The sequence below is a fragment of the Salvelinus namaycush genome, chromosome 5, assembly GCF_016432855.1.
Source record: "Salvelinus namaycush isolate Seneca chromosome 5, SaNama_1.0, whole genome shotgun sequence".
Lineage (NCBI taxonomy): Eukaryota > Metazoa > Chordata > Actinopteri > Salmoniformes > Salmonidae > Salvelinus > Salvelinus namaycush.
The window spans coordinates 65,570,197-65,591,456 of NC_052311.1; the positions used below are offsets into that span (position 1 = coordinate 65,570,197).

At 44.6% G+C, this 21,260-nt stretch overlaps 1 pseudogene; it reads right to left on the reverse strand.

Annotated features, from left to right (window-relative positions):
- LOC120047278 overlaps positions 1–17,953 on the reverse strand; it is an 84,956-nt pseudogene extending 67,003 nt beyond the window's left edge.
- Positions 17,954–21,260: the final 3,307 nt, after the last annotated feature.

Here is a 21,260-nt window from a genome sequence, read left to right on the forward strand (position 1 = left end):
TCAGCACCAACAGACAAAAAGAGTCCCACGAAAGCAGACACACACAAATAGGTGCAGCCGTGGCTTAAAAATGATAACGCATAACGACACCATGTACACATAGAGGGACCTACCACCACACACATGGGGCATTTCCAGACAGGATTCACCAGTGTTTAACCCAAAAGGCTCAGACCTTTCTGTTTCCATCTACGCTGGCCAGTACCTGTGTCTCACTGGGCCATGGCTCCGGCGGCCGTGCTCTGACTTGGGGCCAAAGCCAGGCCACTGGTACTTTTCACCTGTCGTTTACATAACAATGGCTAACTGTGAATTTTAACACATTCTCAGAAAGCAACTGTTTAGATTATGCAGAGGTTGTCGGTTGTGCTTTTCACAAGTCCTCACTGTCAGCCCTAACTATGGAAACACAATTTCCCTAGTATAACACAAGGGTGTATACCAGTGTTGTGTTAGAGACCACCTAAAGCGAGACAGAGTCAAGACCAAGACCGGAGCAAATCAAGTCTGAGTCAAGACCAAGACCGGAGCAAATCAAGTCTGAGTCAAGACCAAGACCGGAGCAAATCAAGTCTGAGTCAAGACCAAGACCGGAGCAAATCAAGTCTGAGTCAAGACCAAGACCGGAGCAAATCAAGTCTGAGTCAAGACCAAGACCGGAGCAAATCGGGTCTGAGTCAAGACCAAGACCGGAGCAAATCGAGTCTGAGTCAAGACCAAGACCGGAGCAAATCGAGTCTGAGTCAAGACCGAGACCGGAATGGAGGTGATGGGGGCAAGGCTGAGTTAAGAACGAGACCAGAACAATGTGAAACCAATTCAAGACTATGATTGTGATTTTGTCAGATCGCCACCATAATGAGAGCTCAAAATGTATTTATGTGTCAATAGTTCAGTAGAACATATTGACTCTTTAGCCATTCAGCATGGTGACAAAATGCATTCTGAGGGCAGAGAGCGAGCCACTCTACAAATGATTACTAACCATGGTCTCTAATTAATAGATAAAAAGACCAAAAAATACCCGGTCGCCCCTAAGCGACTGAGCAACTATCAAACAATTTCCCTCAGTCTCGACAAGGTTTGAGGTTTCAACAAAAGTAAAGGACAGTAATGCTACAAGTAAAGTAGAAAGTTCAGATTTTAATAGGTTATAAGATATAAATGTGTCATGAAAGGAGTGTGGGTATCTGGCCTGGCAAAGCGGTTTTATGCGCTGACTGAAAAGGGACTGTTAATTATTAGTTTTTTACCCCACTGGTCTCAGCTGGTCTCAGGAAGAAATGACGAGTCCTCATTGTCCTACACCGAGTCAAGACTGAGTCAAAATGTATCCGAGGCCAAGACAAGACCGAGACACTCAATATGTGGTCTCGAGACCGGACTTGAGTACTACAACACTGGTGTATACACTAGTGCAGGTATTCCCAAACTGGGGTACGCGCAATGCCGTCGGGGGTACACCAAATAAACATGTGATTCACATTTTCAAACAGTCCATTTATATTTTCCAATGGGGCTATACATTTGGGTAAGGTTTTTTTCTTGCCTGAGCAGTCTCGTTTCACTGCCAAAAATACAATTAAACCATCTAGTGTTCAGCGAAATAACAACACAATGTCAAATACAGGTAGCCTAGTCAAATAATTAACAACCAATCAAATCAACTGTTACTCTATCGCGGGAATTCCACTAACGGTCTGTATGTTGCCAAATGTAGCTGCTGCTCATTCCGTTTGCTCGAAAATTGATAAATGGTTCAAAAAAGTAAGGCCCGTGTCCATAGAGACACATACCAGCTCTACTGGTAGTACTGCTACTACCAGCAGTACTACACCTGCACCTGTTGGCGACACAAGCTGTTCTGCTTTCACGAGCAGATCCAATGCTAGCATCAGTAATTCTACATTTGTTGTTAGCCCAGCTAGCATGGACACTGACAGTTGTGAATCTGATGCAGCCAAAGAGCTACTGCCCCCTTACCCAGGAAAGCACCGAACAACAGACAGGGACGTTGGACCATCAAAAGGCGCAAATTTGATGAGAACTACATTGATTTGGGGTTCACATATATTGTGAGTCGTGCCTTTCCTCAGCCACAGTGTGTTATATGTGCAAAAGTACTATCTCACAACTCGATGAAACCTTCACTCAGACATTTAGAAACAAAACATGTCAATTTGAAAAATAAGGCATGGGAGGTTTTTTTTGCGAGAATTAAGATGACTTTCGAGTAGTAAGACATGTATAAAAGCAACAGATACCATAAATAAGAAGGGGCTAGAAGCGTCTTATATGGTGAGCTACCGAGTGGCTAGGACAGGCAAGCCCCATACTATTGTGGAGGACTTAATTCTTCCTGCTGCCGCGGATATGGCTGGGACAATGCTGGGGGAAAAGGCCAAAAAAACTATACAGACAATGTCTTCATCAAACAACACCGTTTCACGACGCATCAGTAACATGGCAGGAGATGTTTTGAAACAATTACTGCTTCGCATACAAGCCAGTGAATTCTATGCGTTACAGCTGGATGAGTCAACAGACGTGGCGGGCCTGGCATAGCTCCTGGTATATGTCCGTTTTGTTTATGGGAGGTCAATTAAGGAAAACATCCTTTTCTGCAAACCACTGGAAACCAGGACAACAGGAGAGGATATTTTTAAAGTACTGGACAGATTTCTGACATCAAATGGACTTTGGGGGTCAAGATGTGTTGGTATCTGCACTGATGGAGCAAAAGCCATGACAGGGAGACATAGTGGAGTGGTAATGCGCGTGCAAGTAGTTGCTCCCGACGCCACTTGGGTACACTGCAGTATCCACTGAGAGGCTCTGGCTGCCAAAGGAATGCCTGACAGCTTGAAAGGCATTTTGGACACTACAGTGAAAATTGTTAACTTTGTTAAAGCAAGGCCCCTGAACTCTCGTGTATTTTCTGCACTATGTAATGATATGGGCAGCGACCATGTAACGCTTTTACAACATACAGAAAGAAGTGTGCTGGTTATAAAAGGGCAAAGTATTGACACATTTTTTTATAAATTTGTCTGACCGCTTGCATGACGACGAGTTTCTCACACGACTGGCCTATCTGGGTGATGTTTTTTCTCGCCTGAGTGTTCTGAATCTATGATTACAGGGACTCTCCGGAACTATATTCAATGTGCGGGACAAAATTGAGGCTATGATTAAGAAGTTGGAGCTCTTCTCTGTCTGCATTAACAAGGACAACACACAGGTCTTTCCATCATTGTATGATTTTTTGTGTGCAAATGAACTCAAGCTTACGGACAATGTCAAATGTGATATAGCGTTTCGCAAGTACTTTCCCGAAACGGATGACACAAACAACTGGATTCGTTATCCCTTTCATGCCCTGCCTCCAGTCCACTTACCGATATCTGAACAAGAGAGCCTCATCGAAATTGCAACAAGCGGTTCTGTGAAAATTGAATTTAATCAGAAGCCACTGCCAGATTTCTGGATTGGGCTGTGCTCAGAGTATTCTGCTTGGCAAATCGTTCTGTTAAGACACTGATGCCCTTTGCAACCACGTACCTATGTGAGAGTGGATTCTCGGCCCTCACTAGCATGAAAACTAAATGCATGCACAGACTGTGTGTGGAAAATGATTTAAGACTGAGACTCTCCAATACAACCCAACATTGCAGAGTTATGTGCATCCTTTCAAGCACACCCTTCTCATTAACCTGTGGTGAGTTGTTCTCAATTTTCGATGAACAAATAAAGTTTTATATGTAAGATGGCTAAATAAAGAGCAAAATTACTGATCATTATTATATTATTATTTGTGACCTGGTCCTATAAGAGGTCTTTGTCACTTCCCACGAGCCGGGTTGTGACAAAAACTCACACTCATTCTTATGTTAAATAAATGTATTGTATAGTGTGTTTGTGGCAGACTTACAATGATTGCAAAAAACAACATTTGAGAGTGCGCTGACCCTGGTGCTAGAGGGGGTACGCAGCTGACCCTGGTGCTAGAGGGGGTACGCAGCTGACCCTGGTGCTAGAGGGGGTACGCAGCTGAAGGTTGAATGTTTGAAGGGGTACAGGACTATAAAAAGTTTGGGAACCACTGCCCTAGTGCAACACTGGTGCTACAGCGGAAAAGCAACAACAGATCATGGATTGTGGGTGTTAGTGGCATCTCTCACTCACTCACACACACACACACACCTCCACACACACACACGCACATGTAGAGCAGAGCTGTGTGTGAGAGAATAAGATGTGTGTGTTACTAGCTGGGACCAGAGATATAGTGGGAGAAGGGAGGAGGGGGGGAAGAGGAGGAGCAGAGGAGTTCAAATGGCTCAGAGATGTGGGTTGGATTGGATGGATCATGGTGTTTTTAACATCAGAGATGTGGGTTGGATTGGATGGATCATGGTGTTTTTAACATCAGAGATGTGGGTTTGGATAGATGGATCATGGTGTTTTTAACATCAGAGATGTGGGTTGGATTGGATGGATCATGGTGTTTTTAACATCAGAGATGTGGGTTGGATAGATGGATCATGGTGTTTTTAACATCAGAGATGTGGGTTTGGATAGATGGATCATGGTGTTTTTAACATCAGAGATGTGGGTTGGATTGATGGATCATGGTGTTTTTAACATCAGAGATGTGGGTTGGATTGATGGATCATGGTGTTTTTAACATCAGAGATGTGGGTTGGATTGGATGGATCATGGTGTTTTTAACATCAGAGATGTGGGTTGGATAGATGGATCATGGTGTTTTTAACATCAGAGATGTGGGTTGGATAGATGGATCATGGTGTTTTTAACATCAGAGATGTGGGTTTGGATAGATGGATCATGGTGTTTTTAACATCAGAGATGTGGGTTGGATTGATGGATCATGGTGTTTTTAACATCAGAGATGTGGGTTGGATAGATGGATCATGGTGTTTTTAACATCAGAGATGTGGGTTTGGATAGATGGATCATGGTGTTTTTAACATCAGAGATGTGGGTTGGATAGATGGATCATGGTGTTTTTAACATCAGAGATGTGGGTTTGGATAGATGGATCATGGTGTTTTTAACATCAGAGATGTGGGTTGGATTGATGGATCATGGTGTTTTTAACATCAGAGATGTGGGTTGGATTGGATGGATCATGGTGTTTTTAACATCAGAGATGTGGGTTTGATTCCCACAAGTGATACATTGCTTTCTATACAAGAATCTGCTAAATGACCAGATGATTAAGTTAGGAGAAGAGAGGAGAGGTGGAGGAGGAGAGAGGAGGAGTAAAGAGGTACAGAGACTAGTGTAGGCACAGTAAGTCTAATCTGATGGTTATTTACCACTAGAGAGGAATAACACACAACACAGAACAGTCACTGGGGAAGCAACATAAATACTCTACCTTACAGAGAAGAGGAGAGGAGAGGAGAGGAGAGGAGAGAGAGAGAGAGAGAGAGAGAGAGAGAGAGAGAGAGAGAGAGAGAGAGAGAGAGATATAATGGAAGTTAGAGGGGGATGTAAGAGACACACACATGCTCTCACACACACGCTCACACACACACGCACACACACACACACACACACACACACACACACACACACACACACACACACACACACACACACACACACACACACACACACACACACACACACACACACACACACACACACACACACACACACACACACACACACACACACACACTCGCATGCACTCTCCCACTACCATCCCAATGTCAAGGCTATATGTGTGTGTATAGGACGCAGAGTGACAGGTGAAGTGGGTGACAGCTGTGCGATCCCTCAGAATAGACATGTTCCATCACAGCACAGCCCTCCAAGATGGCCGCCCCTGAGGGGAAGTCAGGGCCTTCTGAGCAGGGTGTGAAAATGATCTATTGGTCCGACAGGCGACATGTAGGAGTCCCAGGTATTTAAAAAGCATAGTTATTCTCAGCTAGATAGACATTAGGCCCAGTGTTTTGGGAGATCCCTGCCTGGTGTTAACAGTAGAGTTGGTAAGGCAAGAGGGGGTGGCACTCTGGTGTAGGGTCAGAGGTCAAAGCTAGCAGGAACATATTAGAACACAGTCTCATCATGTGTGAATGGGAGAGAGACTAAGCACAGGCGATTGAATAAAGAATGATGAATGCTACATTGAATGTTTCAGAACGCCATACACTGTAGAATGTTGCAAGTTATAAAAACATAATCTATAAAGAATGATAGGCTATGCTCTAATTCTACACTGTAGAATGCTATGAAACACTGAACATAAAATGCTACTGGATGCTATAAGAGTATATCATGGTGAATACAGAACACTACATACTGTAGAATGGTATACAGAATGATATATAGAAACTGAGGAAAACAATGTGGAATTGAAAATACTATGGAACATGTATACAATTAAGAACGTTGAATAGAATGACCAGTTAATGAGAACATAATCAACTGCTAGGTTTACACTTGATAACTCATTATACATAAATATTTCAGAACTTGGTAGCACACACACACACACACCCACACACACATGCACGCGCACGCACACGCACACGCACACACACACACACACACACACACACACACACACACACACACACACACACACACACACACACACACACACACATACATACATACATACATACGTTGTCCTTCTGTTACTCTCCCCTCCATTCTACTCCCTTGCTATTTTTCATCTCTATTTTGGGAGGGAATTAGAGCAGCTGGAAATGCTGAAAATATTGCAGGAATGTATAGTAGACACACACAGATTGAGTTTCCACACATACATGTGTTGCATACATCAACCCATACACACACCCATAATAATAGTAAATACTTGCATACCACGGGAACTATAGTCACCTATTGTCACAACTGCCTATTCTGACTAAATTAGCTATGTAGAGAATGACAGACAGACAGACAGACAGACAGACAGACAGACAGACAGACAGACAGACAGACAGACAGACAGACAGACAGACAGACAGACAGACAGACAGACAGACAGACAGACAGACAGACAGACAGACACCGAGGGAGTGAGAGGGAGGAGGAGTGAGACAGAGAAAAGGCATACCTTCAAACAGGAGAGATAGTTGCAACATTGTGTCTCCCTCTTTCATACCACTCAAAAACAGCTGAAATACACACCCCGAAGTCTGTTTGTTCTTTAGCCTGGTAGCCAGTCTGTTTGTTCTCTAGCCTGGTAGCCAGTCTGTTTGTTCTCTTTGCAGGTAGCCAGTCTGTTTGTTATCTAGCCTGGTAGCCAGTCTGTTTGTTCTCTAGCCTGGTAGCCAGTCTGTTTGTTCTCTTGCCAGGTAGCCATTCTGTTTGTTCTATAGCCTGGTAGCCAGTCTGTTTGTTCTCTTTGCAGGTAGCCAGTCTGTTTGTTCTCTAGCCTGGTAGCCAGTCTGTTTGTTCTCTTTGCAGGTAGCCAGTCTGTTTAAGCTCCCTAGTCGTTGCCATGCCAGACATGAAAACACAATGTAATAGTTTCTCCTGCACTCAAACCCTGTTAGGATCAATACTCATCCATCAACTAACACTTGGGTTTGTCACACTGATGACACACACGCACACACAAACACACACAGATGCCCGCACACACACATGCATGCTCGCACACACATGCTCAATGCCGTCCGCTCCGATAAATATTCACAAGATGCTTCGTTACTACAAATCCCTATACTGTTTATGAAATTAGAATTTACTTCTTAAACAAAAGCATCTGACACACAATGGCGTCCATGCTGATCCATGTCTGTTCAAGTTGTGACACCCAATGGTGTCTGATTCATAGAAGAGAAGACTTGTCTGGAGCTGGGATAAGAACCTAAATCAGCCTTTTCATTATCGCTTCTCCTTTTCTCTCTCTTTCTACAGCCTTTTATTTATCTCTCTCTTCCTCCATCCTCACTGTCAATCACACTCCCCCGGTTTACCACTGGAAGAACAGAGGAGCAGAGAGATGGGTGGGAGCATGAAGAGGGGAGACAGCTTCCTTCAGGCTATTAAAAAGAGGAGAAAGAAAGAGATTCAAACCAAGAATATCAAGAAGAAAGAGGAAAGCAAGAAAGCGAGACAGGAGTCTTCGGGGAGAAAGAGGAAGAGACAGCGAGAGGGAGGGAGAAAGAGTGAGAGAGGTAGCATGGAGAGAGAGAGAGAGAGAGGTAGCATGGAGAGAGAGAGAGAGGGGGGGGTAGAGAGAGAGAGGTAGCAGAAAAAGAAAGAGAGAGCGAGAGGGGTAGAGAGAGAGGTAGCAGGGAGAGAGAGAGAGGGGGGGGGGGAGAGAGAGAGAGAGAGGGGGGTGGGGGGTGGAGAGAGAGGTATCAGGGAGAGAGAGGGAGAGAGAGTCATGCTCAACATGAGCTCCTGATATATTTAATGTTTTTTTGTTTTTAAAATGAGATAAACACTCTAATCGAAAAAGAATTCCAGACAAGAAGTGATGAACAACAACTCTATTGATTCAGAATAGGAAAAAAAAGTAACTGCGCCTCAAGTTAAGAAGTTGTGAGTCTAGCTAGCTAGCTACACAACAAAGACCTAGCCAGCAGACTAACAAGCTAGCCAGAAGAAACGAGCTAGAACAAACCTAGCAAGGGCAGTTAATACAACTACGTCAAACGACCAAACTGAGTGAGTAAACCAAAAAGGAGCACGGACTAACTTTAAACATATCTTCACTGTTTTTGCTGGTTTTTGAACTAAAGCAGACGAACAAATTGGTTGCCATGGCAACGGGGCAGCAGCGCAGCAGTAGTAGCAAAGCGCACAGGCACCATGTCCCCACTCCCCCTCAGCGCAGAATCCATTCTCTACCCTAAAGAGGCCAAAAATGACACAACGATGAAAGCTTTTAAACAGAAACTACTAATGGAGAAGCCAGAAACCCTTTTTGCAGACCTCTACAAAAAAGGTGACGTGAGTAATCTCATCTTCCTCACTGACCAGCCAAATGCATGGCGCTCAGCAGTGTGCTCTCACTACCCATCCATAAAGAAAGAGGGAATATGTAATGGGTGGAAGCTGAAAATCAAAGAGACAGACGACTCTGACAGCACCATGATAACAATCAACCTTTACAAGACTGGGACTGTCATGGTGCAAGGTAACATTAGGCTGTTTGAAACAGACTTTCACACCATTAAGGAGAGAGCGGAGAGAGAGAAGGACACCACCTGTGACATGCCCTCGCACAAGACAAACTCCACCAGCACCACCCTCACCCCTACTCTCCCCACCCAAAAAGGCACATCCAGCACCTCTCTTCCCACCATAGTGGAGGACACGCCCCAGGAGGAGAGCGACCCCCTCAGTGCAGAGCAGGCTCAGGCCCTCCTCACCACCATGGCTGCCATGAGGGATGAGTTCACCAAACTGGAGGGGGAGGTGGTCCTGCTCTGGGAGAGCGTGAGCAAACAGCAACCAGATAACCACACCTTAGAGGAGCTCCTAACCAAGGTGAGGACAGAGCAGGACAACAGCCTTGCAACACAGCTGAAAGAGGTTTAGCAAGAGAGAGACGGACTCAAGAGAGAGCTGGCTGATCTAACAAAGGAGGTGAGAGAGCTCCAAAAAGACAGGCAGAGCAGCAATAAGGAGCTGACCACACTAAGAGAGGAGCTGTAGGAGAGAAAGAGAACAGAGGACAGGCTGCAGGAGCAGCTAGATCACCACCCTATGACCTGTCCTCACACAGCAGAGGAGCCCAGCTCAACCAGCCAGACTTCCCCAGCCCTGCCCTCACACAGCAGAGGAGCCCAGCTCAACCAGCCAGACTTCCCCAGCCCTGCCTGCTGCACCCCTCCTCCCCAACCCACAGAACAGCCTCCCACTGACAGTGGCACCGACACAGACCAGCCACACCCCAGCTACAACACCCACCAGCCCCCCCTCTGCCCCCCCCCAGTCCAGAAGAAACACTGGCTGACATCATCCTGTTAATGGACTCAAATGGGAAGTATGTTCAGGAGAAGAAACTTTTTCCCTTCACTACGGGGAGTGAATTAGAAGGCCTCCGCAATCTTCCCCAACTCAAGAATCATAGTGTCAACCCTTCTACAGAGGAGGGACTTCCACCCTGCCACAATCCAAAGAATAAACGCCAGCCTTTCCCGGGACTGTGCCCTGCGACCCAATGTACACCTGGCCCACCATCCCACCCTCGATCTGGACTGTCTCTATGATCATGTTCACCTGTACAGGGAGACAGTCCCCATCCTTGCCAAGACTCTCAAGGACGTCACTTTAAACCGCAGCCCGACCTCTCCACCCAGGAACAGCGGAGCAATCTCCACCCCGCCGAGATCACCGAGACAACACCCCGGACCAGCACCCTGGAACCCCCAGCCACGACCACAGCACCACCAACCTCAATGCCCACCACAGCCAGCGCAGCACAGACCACCCCAGCCCAGCTTCAGAGCCACCCAGACGAGGCCTACCACCCCCCTCCTCCCCACCGCAGACCCACACTTGGAGGAGCCACAGCTCAGCAGGCAGAGCTACGCACAGGCTGTGAGAGGAGCAACTGGCCCAGCCCCCACCAACCAAATGAGTGACATTAAACAAATGCTGAGTCTACTATGCTCACATGTGATAGGCCGAGGGTCATGGTAAGATGAGCACAAGAACTCCACCATCCTCACACTACATCCACCCAAGTGGCATGACACAAATTCTATCTTAAATGATAAACAAATCACATTTGCAGAATAAGTGTTTACTTTAATTGAAAAATCCTATTTTAATAGTTCTTGTTGGATTGTGAGTGTTTGTCTCATTTTGAAGGTAAAGAGAAAAAAAAGTTATGAAATCTTTTTACGTTGCATGTTGGAATTTACAAGGATTGAAGTCCTCTGCTTTTGGGCTAAAGAGCAGAAACCCAGACTTCCTGAAAGAAATTGATGATGTTGATATTGTAGTAGTACAGGAAACATGGTGCAGAGGTGATGTTTCCACTGGCTGTCCACTAGGTTATAGGGAGATAATCATACCATCCACTAAATTAAAAGGAATCAAACAGGGCAGAGACTCAGGGGGAATGCTAATATGGTATAAATCTGAACTAATTAATTCAATCGAATTGATAAAAATAGGAGAATTCTTTATCAGGTTAAAAATCAACAAGGAGGCTATCCTGACAGATAAAAACGTCTTCCTCTGTGCCACATACATTCCCCCCTCAGAATCACCCTACTTCAACAAAGAGAGTTTCGCCATTCTAGAGGGGGAGATTAGTCACTTTCAGGCCCAAGGCAACGTACTGGTCTGTGGAGACCTGAATGCTAGAACAGCAGAAGAACAAGACACTATTAACAGTCATGGGGATAAACACCTACCAGGAAGCAACAACCTTTCCCTCCCCACATACCCCCACAGAAACAACTATGACAAAGTGAAAAACACTGGGTCTGTACATAGTCAATGGCAGGCTGAGAGGGGACTCTTTTGGTAGGTACACCTACAGCTCATCCCTTGGCAGCAGCACTGTAGACTACTTCCTCACCGACCTAAACCCAGAGTCTCTCAGAGCCTTCACAGTCAGCCCACTAACACCTCTCTCAGACCACAGTAAAATCACAGTGTATCTGAGAAGAGCAGAACCCAACCATGAAGCATCACGGCCCAATAAATTACATGGTACTAAACAGGCCTATAGATGGAGTGCAAACAGTACAGACATCTACCAAAAAGCAATTAGTAGCCAAAAAATACAATCTCTCCTGGACAACTTTTTAGCCTTAACATTCTCCTTCAGCAATGAAGGTGTAAATTTGGCCGTTAGGAACATAAACTTTATATTTGACAAATTAGCCTCCTTGGCTAATTTAAAGAAGCATAAGAGCAAACCAAAAATAACAGATAATGAAAAATGGTTTGATAATGATTGCAAAAATCAAAGAAAGTCATTGAGAAATATATCTAATCAAAAACACAGAGAACCAGACAACAAAAATATACACCTTCAATATGGGGAAACACTGAAGCAATACAAACACACCCTAAGAACAAAAAAGGAACAGCACATTAGAAATCAGCTGGATGGAATTGAGGAATCCATAGAATCAAACCACTTCTGGGAGAATTGAAATAAATTAAACAAACCTCATCATGAGGAATTGGCTATCCAAAATGGGGATATGTGGAGAAATCACTTTGCAAACCTCTACAGCAATATAACAAAGAGCCCAGAACAAAAAGATATACAAGAAAAATTACAAATCCTTGAATTAGCAGTCAAAGACTATCAGAATCCTGTGGATACCCCAATTACAGAAGAAGAATTATTGGAAAAACTGCACTCTCCAACCCAAAAAGGCAGATGGTGTGGTGCTGATGGTATTTTAAATGAAATGATCAAATATACAGACCACAAATTCAAATTGGCTATACTCAAACTCTTCGACATTATCCTCACTGCAGGTATTTTCCCCGATATTTGGAACCAGGGATTGATCACACCAATCTATAAAAATGGAGACAAATTTGACCCAAATAATTACAGAGGAATTTGCGTTAACAGCAACTTGGGGAAAATTCTCTGCAGTATTATAAACAGCAGACTACATAATTTCCTTGACGAACACAACGTCCTGAGCAGAAGCCAGATTGGATTTCAAAAAAATGATCGTACAACAGACCACATTTACACCCTCCACACTCTAATTGATAAACAAGTTAACCAAAACAAAGGCAAAATCTACTCGTGTTTTGTAGATTTCAAGAAAGCATTTGATTCAATTTGGCACGAAGGTCTTTTTTATAAACTAATAGAAAGTGATATTGGAAGGAAAACATATGATTTTATTAAATCAATGTACACTAAAAACAAATGTGCGGTTAAAATTGGCAACAAGCAAACAGACTTCTTCTCTCAGGGGCGGGGAGTGAAACAGGGCTGCCCAATAAGTCCAACACTATTTAACATCTACATTAAAGAATTGGCAAAAACATTAGAAGAATCGGCAGCACCTGGTATCACCCTACACAACACTGAAATCAAGTGTCTGCTGTACGCAGATGACCTGGTGCTGCTGTCTCCCACTAAAGAGGGGTTACAGCAGCACCTAGATCGTCTTCACAGGTTCTGTCAGACCTGGGCTCTGACCGTTAACCTAAAAAACAACAAATATAATGATATTCCAAAAAAGGTCCGGAAATAAGGATGACAAATATAAATTATATTTGGACACAGTTCTATTAGAACACACCACAAACTACACATATCTAGGACTAAATATCAGCAACACAGGTAGCTTTCACATGGCTGTGAATGAGCTGAGAGACAAAGCAAGAAGAGCATTCTATGCCATTAAAAGGAACATCAAAATCGAAATTCCAATTAGAATCTGGCTCAAAATGTTTCAATCAGTTATAGAACCAATTGCTCTATATGGCAGTGAAGTATGGGGTCCACTCTCTAATAATGAATTCACCAAATGGGACAAACATCCAATCGAAATACTGCATGCAGTTTTGCAAGACTGTATTGCAAGTGCAAAGAAAAACTCAAAATAACGCATGTAGGGCAGAATTGGGCCAATACCCCCTCTTCGAGCCATCAAATTTTACAACCATCTAAAAACAAGTGACCCCAAAACATTCCATCACACAGCTCTACAATGTCAAGAGATGAAACAAGAGAAGAGTCCCCTCAGCCAGCTGGTTCTGAGGCTCAGTTCACCAACCCAAACCAACCCCATAGAGCCTCGGGACAGCCCTCAGAAAATCTGGCCCAACCAAATCATCACAAAACAAAAAGAAAAATATATCACCTATTGGAAAGACACCACAAAAAATCAAAGTAAACGTCAATGCTATTTGGCTCTAAACAGACAGTACATGGTGGCAGACTATCTGACCACTGTGACTGATAGAAAACTGAGGACAACATTGACTAGGTACAGACTCAGTGAGCACAGTCTGGCTATAGAGACCGGTCGTCACAGACAAACCTGGCTGCCCAGAGAGGACAGGCTGTGCTCACTCTGCTCCAGGGGAGAGGTAGAGACAGAGCTGCATTTCCTATTACAGTGTGACAAATATTCAGACCTAAGAGAATATTTCTTTCCCAAAATTATAATTCAATACAAAGAATTTGAAACTATAAAAGATGTAGAAAAAATCAAATATTTTGGGGGTAAAAAGCCAAAATGTGCAGTTTTGGCAGCCAAATATGTGTCCTCCTGCCACAACCTGAGGGACAGACAGTGAAAAGTGCAAAGTAATGTCGATAATATTTCCCATCTTGTTTTGTCTTTCATACCAGGTCATGTGTCTTCTCAAGTCATGTTGACACTGGTCTACTACCATTGATTTAATGTATTGTTGTTCTGATTAATATTGTTGTTGTAGTTGTTGTTAATGGTAATCCCATGTCCACTACTACTATTATTATTGCTGTTGGTCCCACCATTTATTTATATATAAATATATATATATTTTGTATATATATACATATATATATATTTTTTTTCTCGATATGTATACTTTGACAATGTAAGTAATAATGAACTTGCCATGTCAATAAAGTCAATTGAATTGAATTGAGAGAGGGGTAGAGAGAGAGGGAGAGAGAGATGTAGCATGGAGAGAGAGAGAGGTAGCAGGTAGAGAGAGAGAGAGAGGGGGGAGAGAGAGAGAGAGAGAGGTAGCAGGTAGAGAGGGGGAGAGAGAGAGGTAGAGAGAGAAAGATAGAAAGGGAGAGGTAGAGAAAGAGAGGTAGCAGGGAGAGAGAGATGTAGAGAGAAAGAGTGAGAGGTAGAGAGAGAAAGATAGAAAGGGAGAGGTAGAGAGAGAGAGGTAGCAGGGAGAGAGAAAGATAGAAAGGGAGAGGTAGAGAAAGAGAGGTAGCAGAGGGAAAAGGAGGAAAGTATCAGGAGGTGAATAGGTGCGCTGAGGGAAAGATTTCCCCTGAGATTATGACGCACAACACACACAAAATATCAGACACAAATCAACACATACAGACTGACATCACCAAACTGATATCCAGAAACTATCCAGAAATATGACTACCGACTACTGTAGCCATCAACTGACCCCTCGGAACAAATACCCCACACACCCCTCTGCCCCATCCTTCATCTTTGCTATGCTAGGAAGGAAGGACAGAAGATGTAGTGTTGGAACATGGCCAGTGCTTGCAAAAGAACAACGTGCTCCAGGTCCCCCACAGGGCCATGCACACACACACACACACACACACACAAACGGTACCAAATGAAATATAAACGCACAAACAAACACAGCCAGAGGCCAGTGCAGCTAGGCTTATTACACTCACCATTACCCAGACAGTTGAGATATCAGTAACATCTCACTGCTGCTACTTCTACTACTGCTGCTGCTGCTACTTCTACTGCTGCTACTTCAACTTCTGCTACTTCTACTGCTGCTGCTTCTGCTACTGCTGCTACTTCTACAACTGCTGCTACTTCTACTACTGCTGCTACATCTGCTGCTGCTATTGCTACTACTGCTGCTGCTGCTACTTCTACGACTGCTGCTACTTCTACTACTGTTACTGCTGCTACTTCTGCTGCTACTGCTACCTCTGCTACTGCTGCTACTACTGCTGCCACTTCTACTACTGCTGCAACTTCTACTGCTGCTACTTCTACTGCTGCTACCTCTACTGCTGCTACCTCTACTACTGCTGCTACTTCTACTACTGCTGCTGCTACTTCTACTGCTGCAACTTCTACTGCTGCTACTTCTACTACTACTACTGCTCCTACTTCTACTACTGCTGCTAATGCTGCTGCTACATCTGCTGCTGCTGCTTCTACTGCTGCTACTTCTGCTACTTCTGCTACTGCTGCTACCTCTACTACTGCTGCTACTTCTGCTACTGCTTCTACTACTGTTACTTCTACTGCTGCTACCTCTACTGCTGCTACTTCTAACACTGCTGCTGCTGCTACTGCCTCTACTGCTGCAAATTCTACTGCTGCTACTGCTGCAACTTCTACTGCTGCTACTTCTACTGCTACTGCTGCTACCTCTACTACTGCTACTGCTGCAACTTCTACTGCTGCTACCTCTACTACTGCTGCTGCTGCTACTACTGCTACTGCTGCTACTACTGCTACTGCTGCTACTTCTACTACTGCTGCTACTTCTACTACTGCTACCTCTACTACTGCTGCTGCTACTTCTACTGCTTCTACTGCTGCTGCTACTGCTGCTACGTCTACTGCTGCTACTACTGCTACTGCTGCTACCTCTACTACTGCTGCTACTTCTACTACTGCTACTGCTGCTACTTCTACTACTGCTACTGCTGCTACCTCTACTACTGCTGCTACTTCTACTACTGCTACTGCTGCTACTTCTACTACTGCTGCTACCTCTACTACTGCTGCTACTTCTACTGCTACTGCTGCTGCATCTGCTTCTACTGTTGCTACTGCTGCTGCTGCTTCTACTGCTGCTACTGCTACTTCTGCTACCTCTACTACTGCTCCTGCTGCTACTTCTACTTCTGCTACTGCTGCTACTTCTACTGCTGCTGCTGCTACTGCAACTTCTACTGCTGCTGGTACTACTTTCTGCTACTGCTGCTGCTTCTTTCTGCTGATACTGTTACTACTGCTGCTACTGCTGCTACTGCTGCTGCTACTGCTACTACTGCCTCACACTGACCCAAACACACTACCCATACCCAACAGCTAAGCTACTTACTGCCTCCCTGCCCAGGAGTCACTAACCCACCAATCACTGACCCCAACACTTGCCCCGCCCACTACCCTACCAAATACTGACCCTAACACTACGACCGCCCACTACCCCACCAATCACACAGCCCCCAAAGCCAACCATTTATCCCATCAAGTTCAGCAGGTACAAATGAGAAAACATTCTGAAATGGAAAACAGAAATTATCATTCTAATTGGACAAGTTATTGGACAACCGTTTTTGAGCCTACAGCACCATGACAGTGGACACACCCATTATTAAGCACACCCATTGGGTCAGATGAACCCCTCCCCTTCGGCTCACCTTGTTGTAAACGCCCCAGGACAGCTCTGTCTCGATCACCATGACGACGATGCCAAACATTCCAAAGATGAGTGCATAGTCACTCAGCCTCTTCCTTTTTTCGAACAGCGCCCTCCGGTGGCCCAGTTTATAACCAATGTTCTGGTTCTTACGTTTAGAACTAGAAGCCTTGGAGCAGCTCCCCCTCGGCCCTACAGCCCCAACACCTCCTACACCTCCCTGCCTGCTGCCCCCTACCCCCCCTCCTGTGCCCCCTGCACTGCTTAAACCTCCCCTACTCCCCGCCAAGGCATGGTTCTGATGGTATATTGACATCTGATTGGAGGATGAGTCAGTGATATCATAACCCCTCGCGTACGGCGAGTCCTCTTTTGATGAGATCACTATCTCTGGAGGATTCTGGGTTGGTTGATTGGAGGATGGCAAGGATGAGGAAGTGGGTGGAGCCTCTCTGTCCCGTTCCCGCCCTCCAATCGCAGTTGTGCCGGTAACAGGTGCTGCCCCGCCCTCTTTGGTGTCGCTGCCGCTGTCTGATTCGATGAGGTTGCGTCTGGAGGCGCTGAGGCGACTGAGAGGTTTCATCACGCCGCCTGTGTATTTACAGGAGCTCATGGCGATCTCCGTGAAAGGGTTGCTGTCTCTCCGATGGACCAGAGGGCTGGCCTGGCGGTGCTTACATCCCCTCTCTCTATCCCTGTCCCTCTCTCTATCCCTGTCCCTCTCTCTCTCCATGGAAGGGGAGTGTGAGGAGTAGAAGAGGGCGTTGTAGACTGGGGAGTTGTCTCCACTCAGGCTGTGCTGGGAACCCAGGCACGAGGACAGAGGGGTGCTGGTGGGGTGAAGGGCATTGGGGAGGGGGGGCAGGGGTTGACCCCCCACTGAGGACAGAGGCAGTTTGGGGAGGGAGGCCTTGGGCATGTTAGGTGTGGTGGGGGACCCATTCAGCCGTTCCAGGCTGGATCCCCCCCTGTGGTTGGAGTGGTGTGATCCCGGGTAGTTGCCGGTCATGGAGGAGTGGGAGATTCCACTCAGAGGGGGGGGGGACCGCGGGTCCTCGTCCTCACTGCCTCCCAGGAGAGTCAAGCTCAGAGAGGGAGGGGGCTCCATGGTGGGGGCCGGAGGGCGACAGGCCACTCTCTACCTAACGGAGAGACAGAGGGAGGAAAAGGAGAGAGAAAAATGGAAAGAGAAGTACAGAAGAAACATTAGAATTAGAAGAGAGATGGGGTTTAATTATGAAACAATGGAGAGAGGAAGGAAGAGAGAGATGGAGGAAGGGAGGCGTGGAAGAGAGGGAGCACATGATGGATGAGAAGTTGAAATTAGTAGAGAACTGATCAGTTTCGGAGAGAATATTGACTTCCCTATTGCACTGAGTCAACTGTCCCTGTCATCCTCACATCTCCCCCTCCCTCCATTTCTCTCTCTCTCTTTCTCTCTCTCTTTCTCCCACCTTCCACCAATCTCTGTCATACTAATGTAATCTGTTCTACATTCAGATAGGATAGACTATAGCAAATTATCTGGACATGACCAAAGGCAAATCCGATCATTAATGTTTCACAAATGATTATTTTCAAAGTATTTACTTTATTGCGCGCACAGTTGAATAGTGGTCCCCTAGAATGCATGCTTCCGTCAAATCTGTGTTTATATGTATGCTATAGCTTACATGGCAAGGATCTTTCAATTCACTTGTATTCATTCTTAAACTACCTTCCTAAAATCTCACAGATTATCTCACACCCAAACACCATGCATTCTTTGTCTTTCTCTCCCCAACCTCTCTCTCTCTTCCTCCTCCTACCTTCTCTCCCCCTTCTCTGTCCCCAGGTCAGTCTGTTGAATCACTGGCTGGATGAAAATAGACCCCCACACTTTTTCTTTTTCATGTTGTCACGGCCATTCCATCCTCTTTTGCTTCCCTTCTTCTAGGTGCTAGACCAGCGACAGGTCCTCACAGGAGACAGAACGCCTTGATTTCTCCCAAATAATTCACTGGTTCCCTTCCTTCCCTCTGTGCTGGATGATTCCTTCCCTCAATTCGCCGTTGTAAAATCAATCAGTCTTTATCTCCGTCAGTCCAGGGATCAATGAATTGATATCACGCATATCGATTATTTCAAATGTCCTTAAAATGAAAGAACTGAATAATCTTTCATGATTATATTATGAACCTACTGTTGATATGAAAATCTCCGTCAGCATTCTCACCATATAAAATAACTGAATCGCTAGACTACTCGACATCTACATACAAACATGCTATGCTAAACGGAGAAAGGTAGCCTATAAATGACAAATATGATTTACTATGCAACTCCTCACTCACTCATTCTATCGCTCACACGGTCTCTCCGAATATGTCTCTCTCAACTTCACTCTCTCTCGCTTGCTCTCGCTCTCTGCCTCCCCTCCCTGTAATTCTCATTGGACAGTCACTGGGTAATTATGAAGACAAGAAAAACTACAAATACATTTTTATCAAGCCATCCAGACGTTCTTTCCCGTCGAACCCCCATAATAACAACGCGAATATAAATTATATTACGCTATTATGGATCATGATCATATAGGCTAATAGTACTACTAGCTTATGTAATGCAACTGTTACATTTGCTCACAGTTCTCCGGGAAACTGTGTAATATAGCCTACATCCTCTCTGACAGCGTGCGGAATTCATTCGTTCTTGTGAGTAGCCTACACACAACTTTGTATTTATTATTATTATAGCTCGTGAGCATGGGTGAACAGTTTTTTTAAAATACAAAAATAAGTCTTATTTTCTAATATTTTTTTAAACTTTTTATTTTTTACAATAAACAAAAACATACACAGACAAAAACAATAGACAAGTCTTGACGGGCAGAATTTTTTGACGGGCAGAATTAGACAGCTACAGGTGAAAACCAATAGGCTTTTCGACCTTTAAGCTAATGTCAACAAACGCTGTTAAATTAAGATCGGCCTAATTGAATGCTGGAAAACGGGTCATTGCTCGACAACAATTCATTGTTCGCTAGTAAACAAAGACAACAAAGGGAGCTCAATAGTCAAGAGAGTGGGAGATATAGAGGGGCGCACCTCTGCTAAGTGGCCGGCGGATGAGGCCGCCTCCGGTAAGTTTCCTGCGGTCTCTGATTGTGGTCACTTAGGGCAACTGGAGTCTACCTTCTCGTGGGGTAAATTGTCCGTGGTCAGTCCGATATAAGACATCGCAATCAGGATGAGGGAAATGAAGGTGCTGAGTTTGCAGAGCGACACAGGAGACTTAGAGACGCGTAATAGTAGGCCTATTCCCAATCAGTTTGACCGAGGAGCGGCTGTTAGCCCACCTATCTGATAGCCAGTGGTGGAAAAAGTACCCAATTGTCATACTTGAGGTAAAGTAAAGAAACCTTCATAGAAAATGACTCGAGTAAAAGTCACACAGTAAAAAGCTACTTGAGTAAAAGTCTAAAAGTATTCGGTTTTAAATATACGTAAGTAGTATCAAAGTAAATGCAATTGCTAAAATATACAAAAATTAAAAGTACAAATAATTTCAAATTCTTTATATTACGCAAACCAGGCAGCACAATTTCTTATTTTTTATTTACTGATAGCCAGCAGCACACTCCAACACTCAGACATAATTTACAAATGAAGAATTTGTGTTTAGTGAGTCTGCCAGATCAGAGGCAGTAGGAATGACCAGGGATGTTCTCTTGATAAGTGCATAAATTGGACCATTTTCCTGTCCTGCTAAGCATTCAAAATGTAATAAGTACTTTTGGGTGTCAGGGTAAATGAATGGAGTAAAAAGTACATTATTCTCTTCAGGAATGTAGTAAAGTAAAAGTACAAAATATAATCAGTAAAGTACAGATGCCCCAAAAAACTACTTAAGTAGCTATAGTATTTTTACTTCAATACTTTACACCACTGCTGATAGCCTACATCAAGAGCCATAATAAACCTACATAGGCCTATAGTGCATGATGCTTATGATAGGGCTATAGCCTCCTAGCCTATCATCAGATTGCAGGTCCATTTATATGCAAAAACAATAAGCGCTAATATAAATGTTACTAGATTGAGCCATGCTTATAGGCTGATAGGATAGTATAGCCAAGGTGTTACAGCCTAGTTTTCCCTTCACATAGGCTACCTCAACCAGCCTTAGGAGTTTTGATGTCATAGCATATTATCTAAGTAATTCTCTTATTTTCAACCATGAGCCTA